Source organism: Anabrus simplex, chromosome 7 (genome assembly GCF_040414725.1).
Source record: "Anabrus simplex isolate iqAnaSimp1 chromosome 7, ASM4041472v1, whole genome shotgun sequence".
Lineage (NCBI taxonomy): Eukaryota > Metazoa > Arthropoda > Insecta > Orthoptera > Tettigoniidae > Anabrus > Anabrus simplex.
The window spans coordinates 138,607,763-138,614,848 of NC_090271.1; the positions used below are offsets into that span (position 1 = coordinate 138,607,763).

Below are 7,086 nucleotides of genomic sequence, written 5' to 3' on the forward strand. Positions count from 1 at the left end.
TTGACTCACAGCGAGCTGATTAATGAAGCAAGAGCTCAAAATGGCTAGTATGCGCGTTATCATTTGCATTATGGGCAGCTTCTTTGTTATCACCAGACAACACTGGCCCATCCTGATCAGATGGTTCCCTCTCAACAGACATGTCGTGCAGGCATCTTTCAAGCCTTCGAAATATATCTGCTGTTTGTAGGCTTTGTCCAGGAAACTGTTGGTATAAGTGCCGTACTTCCCATGTATTGCATTTCCTTCTCCGTAGCGTAATTTAAGATCCACTAACTCATCACCTGAAATACATGGTGGTTTTCTATACAAGAACTGCGACTCAAATGCTTTGCTGCAAACGCCAAAGTGTGTTGAATAATCATGCCTCATTTAAGCCCAGATAGTTGTAACATTCCTAACAAGTGGAGTATGTACCCATTAATTGGTTGAATGGGTCCAGTATAATGTTGACAATGGTATACATAATGCATTTGTCCATATTTGGTATTGGCAATATTTATGTCTACTTTGCTTATTACTAACTATTGAACCTATGATTGAGGTATTTTTTACAAGTAATATATGACATGTTTAGCCCGTGTTGTCAACTTTGAAGAGTTTAAATATATTAACATTAAAAGTTCCACCTTTACAATAGATAGAAAAGTTTTTCTTCTTGAAACGAAGTTGTAGGTACAGTACATGTTTCGTCCCCGAGGTGGAACTTTAAATGTTTATATCTTTAAATTATTGATGAATTTGTTTTTATACAATTGCAGTGGCAATGCTATCTAGCAGAGATGAGAGGCCGTCAAAGAGAGATAACACATCTTCACATTGTAACATTGTTTTTCATCTTAATAGGTTAGGACAATCTAGGCTACTGCAATTAGTTTTCTTAAGGCTCATTGATATTAGGCCATCCAAGATAAAGGGAATCTTTCATTTCTACCTCACTTCACGACTCCTTCTTCGTGTACTACTTTTTTCTTTCTCATTTTGATGGTTATCTTAATCATCTTCCCAATCATTATGAGGTAATGATCATGGGGTTTTGTACTAAAAACAATCCAACGACCATCATAATCATGTACCTCAGTTCCATAGCATTTGAACCATATTTCCATGGCAGCAATGTTCGGCGTTGATGGACTTTGCATTAAAAACCAGAATTTGTGAATATATGTTATTATAGCCCATGTGGTAAAAATGTACGAGAATAAATTATCCAAAATTTTAGTTCCTATAACTTTTGTTATGTATAGTATGAATTTTGGATGGATTAATTACTTCTGGAAATATTAGAAAGTTTGTGAAAAATTTAATAATTGCAAATATTTCTGTTATTATTATTATTATTATTATTATTATTGAATATTGAATTTTCACGACTGCATTCTAATCGAAACAGACTTTCAACGTATTAGGTCGTGTTACGTACATGTAGTGCGTGTTGAAGAGATGTTAAGTACAGAACAAAAATGGCCAGCCGAACACCAGTGGGATCCGAACCCACAACCTCCCGATTTTGCGTCGGTTGCTCTACCAATTGAGCTATGGTGGCCTAGGCCATTGTTTCCTGGATTCCCACGATATGACTCCGCCATACATTGTAAAGGCAAAGTCAGTGTATGATCTGCGATCGTTGATGCATGCAGCCCAATCAGCATCTACATAGCCAGTTAAATTACTGGATCGGGCCAATGACCTTCGATGTTAGGCCCCTTAAAACAACAAGCATCATCATCATCATCATCAGCAAATTACTGGTATCGCTTCCAAAGGTGATTCCCACATCAGAAGAACCCTTCAGATACCTCAGTACCTTCTTTGCTGCTTGCCAGTGTTCTTTGCCAAAAGAATCATTATATTGGCTTAAGATACTCACTGCATGAGATATGTCTGGATGCGTTGCGATTGATAGATACGTAAGAGCACCTATGAGCTCTCTGTAGGAGAGCCTCTCGCCATCATCCTTGGACCAAGTACTTGATCTTGACAGTTTAGTTCCAGCTTCAATTGGTGTGGCCACGGGCTTGCAATCAGACATTCGAAAGCGATCTAAGATGTCCATAACATAACCTTTCTGTTTCAAGGTGATACCGGATTCATCTCGAGAAAACTCAATCCCGAGACAATGTCTTCTAGGTCTTTGACCTCAAAGGACTTTTGTAGAAATTTGTGGACCTCGTCAATTTCTCTCGAGTTCCGTGACAAAACTAAAATGTCATCAACATAACCTATGATTAGGAGAGCATCAGCATCAGAACCCTTCACACAGATGCTCGAATCGCCGGACGTTGGTTTGACACCAAGCTTTAGTAGTTGCTCGTTCAAGCATCGGTGCCAACAGCGGCCAGCTTGCTTCAAGCCATACAGAACCTTTTTAATACGGCACACACAATCCTTGTTCAACATCTTCAGCATCCTCTTGGCTTCAGCTATGATCTCGGATGATGCAATGCTTTCCTGTACGATGAATTCAAGTATTTCTCTGGTGTAGTTTGGTACTTCCATAAAGATTTCCTCTTCAATGATTCCATTTAAGTATGCAGTTGCTACATCGAATTGTCAGACATACATTCCATGATGAGCAGCGAGAGCAATAGCCACTTGTATTGAGCTGAGTCGTGCTACTGGTGCGAATGTTTCAGTATAATCTATACCTGGTCTCTGGGAAAAACCCCTGGCCACGACTCTTAGCCTTCCTTCTTGTGATCTCACCATTTGCTCCGTACTTATTCCTAAGGACTACACAACTTCCAATTGTTGTCCTATTTTCTGGGCGGTCTACGAGATCCCAGGTCTTGTTTCTTAGAATTGAGACAAATTCATCTGCCATGGCCAACATCCACTCATTTTTCTCTGGACCTGAAAATGCCATCTGAATTGGAACCTCAGCCAGACATACCGAATCAATTTGTCCTCCACCGTGTTCCTGGTAAAGCTTTCAAGGTCTGCCTCGTGTGCCCGAATGAATCATTTTTGGTATTCCTGGAGCATGTCGAGATTGTCGTATTTCTGGTTCTGGTTCATTTTCAAAACCAAGACATTCTTCTTCAGAACTATCCAGATCTTTGGTGCATTCTGTACGTTCTGTCTCTAGGAGTTATGTTTACATTGATGAAAGGATCAACCTGCTCTGGCTCTATCCTGGGATGATCTTCATCAAAATGCTCTACATTTGGGTGCTGACTTGGAAAAATATCAAGATTGTATTTTTGCTCTTTTCTGTCTCCTTTCAAAAACTTGACATCACGTGAGATTTCCACTTTTCATTCCTGTGGTATCCAAATTCTGAAACTTTTGGACTGCTCCGCATATCCGAGGAATATGCCCTTTTTTCCCCAAGGGTCAAATTTTCCAATATTCGGCGATCGATTTAGGCAGTAGGTTTCACATCCAAATCTTTCGAATTTACAAACATTTGGAACCTTTCCAGTTCAGGCTTCGTAGGGAGTTCGTCCATCCTGTTTACTTGTAGGACATTTGTTCCTAATGTAATTCGCCGCTGAAATAGCCTTTGCCCAGAAAGAAGGAGGAAGTCCGGACTGCATTAATGAACATCTGGCCATCTCGACGAGTGGACGGTTTTTCCTTTCTTTTTCATTTCTTCATTTCGCACCATCCAGTCGCGTCGACGAATGTGACGAAGTAATGCGCGTTTCCATTCAAGGAAACCTCATTGGGCCACAAATATCGGAATGAATCAATTCCCCTGGTTCCATTCTCGTATCGGACTTCTTCGGAAAAGGGGTACGTGTCATCTGTCCTTGGAGACAAATCTCACATTCAAAATCCTCTTCAGTGTCGATGACTTTGATTACCTCTATCCTTTTATTCTTCACTGCCTGACGTAGATCCGTTATGTTTAGATGCCCCAATCGAATGTGCCAGTCCATAATAGACCCTTTTCGCATAACTTCTTGGGCAATTTTTCCCTGTTCTTCGGCGTACGACCCATTAATGTAATAAAGTCCGTCTTTTCAATGTGCAATGAATAAGGTACTATCGTTCGCATCTGTAACTCGAGCGGATGTTTTGTCAAACACTACGCGGTGGCCTCTATCTACGATCTTCCCGAATGAGAGTAAATTAGTTCGCAGATCAGGTACGTATAATGTATCGCATAGGTTGAAACTTTTATCACAACCATGAACGTTCATTGACATTGTCACAACACCTTTTGCATTTATTTTTGTTGTAGAACTGTTCGCTAATTTTAAATCGTCAGAAACATTGGATTCTACTTGTGAAAAATAGTCCAGATTTTTACACATGTGCGATGTACAACCGCTGTCTAGGCACCACACTGTATTTGCATCGCGGTCCGTCAGTTCAGTTCAGTTCTGATGTAATATATAACGAGGTACTTCCTTCAGCCTTGTGAGCATTGTCATGATAATTTTTACTCGATTTGCACTCCTTCGCCTTATGACCTATCTTTTTACAACAATATCAACGAAGAGATGTGGATACTCCTTTTTCGCCTTTATCGACTTTGCTTGTGGGCTTTTTATAATTCTTGTTCTTACATTTTCGTTCAACAGTCATACAGTTTTGCATCACGTTCCGATCACTGCTCCTCGCATAACTTTCTTCGACAATTTTTATGTGTAATACCTCGGTTTGGAAGTTCGTTGCAAGATTCTATCGCGCACCAAAAGTATTCGAAACTGGCTGGCAAGCTATACAGAAGTAATATGGATAATAAATCGTCATCGATTGCCACATCCGTACCATTGAGCTTGTCTACGGCATCGAAAAATCTCCGCAAATGATCGCGTACATCCCCATCTTCACTCGTTTTTTGAAGCACTATCTGCTTTAATAATGTTGCTTTCCGCGCTGGCCCCTTCGATTGGTAAATCGACTCTAGTTTTTGCCACAGTTTGCGCGAAGTGACACAGTCTTTTACCTGTTTCAATTCCGAGGGTTGAATCGCCAAGATGATATCTGACATTGCTTTGCTGTCACGTTCTGCCCATTCTGTACTAGCGGCCACGTTCTCACTGACCGGTTCAGGTTTAACCAGCTACGTACGCCCACGTACGATTTTTTACTAACACAGCCTTCATGTGAATTTTCCACGTGTCAAAGTTGTCCTTTGACACTGTTTCGATGCGCACCATACTTTAAGTGCTCATCTTCACACACTATTTCTTCGCAGAAGACACTTGGCTAAAGGTTTAACTCAACCTCACCAACCGTGCGAGACACGATATTTTCACGCGTCTATTTTTCAGTGTATTTTATCACTACACATTTACCACTTTCCAAACGTGCACTCTGGGCCCATAACCTGTTGAAAAGGCACGATGATTTGAAAAGTAATAAGGTCAGCATGGTTTATATTAAAATGACACTATTTATTACATACGTAAATCACAAGATGGATGCAGTGAAAACAATGGACATGGAGATAACAATCGTGACGTGTCAGAATGGACAAAGAAAACGTAGTGTATAGGTGGTGTTACTTGATGGTGGCTCAGCCAGAGTCATATGAATATATATAAATATTCTCAACAGTTCCTGAAATATGTATGATAGAATAAATCATTTTCAATTATTAAAAGTCTTGACAAGGTGGACCCAACATGAACTATTTTAAATAGTTTATTTAATAGATTTAGACAAGTCAAGACAGGATCAAATAAAATACCTATTATGTTTATCAACAGTAACAAGTCATTTGGGAGCATGCTTGTCATACAGTCCGGTAACAAGAGAATTAAATCTGTCAATGTTTGAGTCAATATCATCAGCAACATACATTAGGTGATCCTAATTAATGTCTTTTAAAATTCTACAGGTGATAAACTTTGGCTTGTATTTAGGTACACAGATGGAGTAGGATAAGTAAACATGGCTGTGAGTTGAGTTCCATGGAAAAGGAATTTGGCCATGGTTTAGAACTTTCTGCAGATTGTTAGTTGTGATATGATCGATTAGTGTATGTGACAACTTATAAACTTTTTTTGCTATTTTGCTTTACGTCGCACCAACACAGGTATGTCTTATGGCGACGATGGGATAGGAAAGGCCTAGGAATTGGAAGGGAGCGGCCGTGGCCTTAATTAAGGCACAGCCCCGGCATTTGCCTGGTGTGAAAATGGGAAACCATGGAAAACCATCTTCAGGGCTGCCGACAGTGGGGCTCGAACCCACTATCTCCCGATTACTGGATACTGGCCGCACTTAAGCAACTGCAGCTATCAAGCTTGGTTAATTTATAAACCTCATTCTGTCCCGTATTGGCATCAACTCAACTAAGGTTAGGTTCAATGGGGAATCACACATTCCAATACTTGTTTATTTTATTTTTTTACTGTTAGTCCACGTAATTATGAAACATAAGCGAGCTTAATTGCATTATTTAAGTACACGTTTCGTTCATAATGTGGAACATCTCCAACTTAAAAGGATACGAAAAAAAGGGCAAAAACGAAATAAAAATCACTTATGATGATGATGATGATAAAATAAAATGTTGGGTTAAAACCTCAACAATTCAATGTTCAAGTTTGAGATTAAAAAATCTGATGTAAGGGATCTTCTTTCTTCAACAGCTGGAGAAATGTGTACTTTTAATATCTTGAGGATAGACTTAAAATTTAAAATGTAAAATTTTAAATACAATGATCAGGGGAAACTCCTAAAGAGTAACCAAAGTTGAGAATACATTTTTGTTATAAAGTTTTAAGATGTTGAGAGGAGTCTGTAACAAAATAAATGAAAATTGTTTTTAAAAAAGGGAATAAAGGAAAAACCTTGTAAATATAGAGTGGTGAAGTGTTGAAGGAACACTGCATATGCTTACCTCCCTGCCGGTCCCGCTATGTTTACTTCTTCCCTTATGTCGTCAGCTGATTGAATGTGTATGGCTGTGAGAGTGCATGAGGCAAAAGAGGGGAAATGGAGGAGAAAGTAGGGGAAATGTCATGAAAAGTGAAGCCGATGGGAGGGATATGTACGGAATGTTTCTCCGCATTCTTTTTGATGGCCTTCCTACATAAATATACACCGACTGAGCAAATGTCATGGATAGCGGAGCACTGGTGTGCAGGTGTGTTGTCGGCGCACCACACACCCCCTGTGCCA

General features: G+C 39.7%; 1 non-coding gene across 1 annotated transcript; it reads right to left on the minus strand.

The window, feature by feature from the left end:
* Positions 1 to 1,469: 1,469 nt before the first annotated feature.
* Positions 1,470 to 1,546, minus strand: TRNAL-CAA (transfer RNA leucine (anticodon CAA)). Its single transcript has one exon. It is a non-coding gene; the product is annotated as a tRNA-Leu (tRNA).
* Positions 1,547 to 7,086: the final 5,540 nt, after the last annotated feature.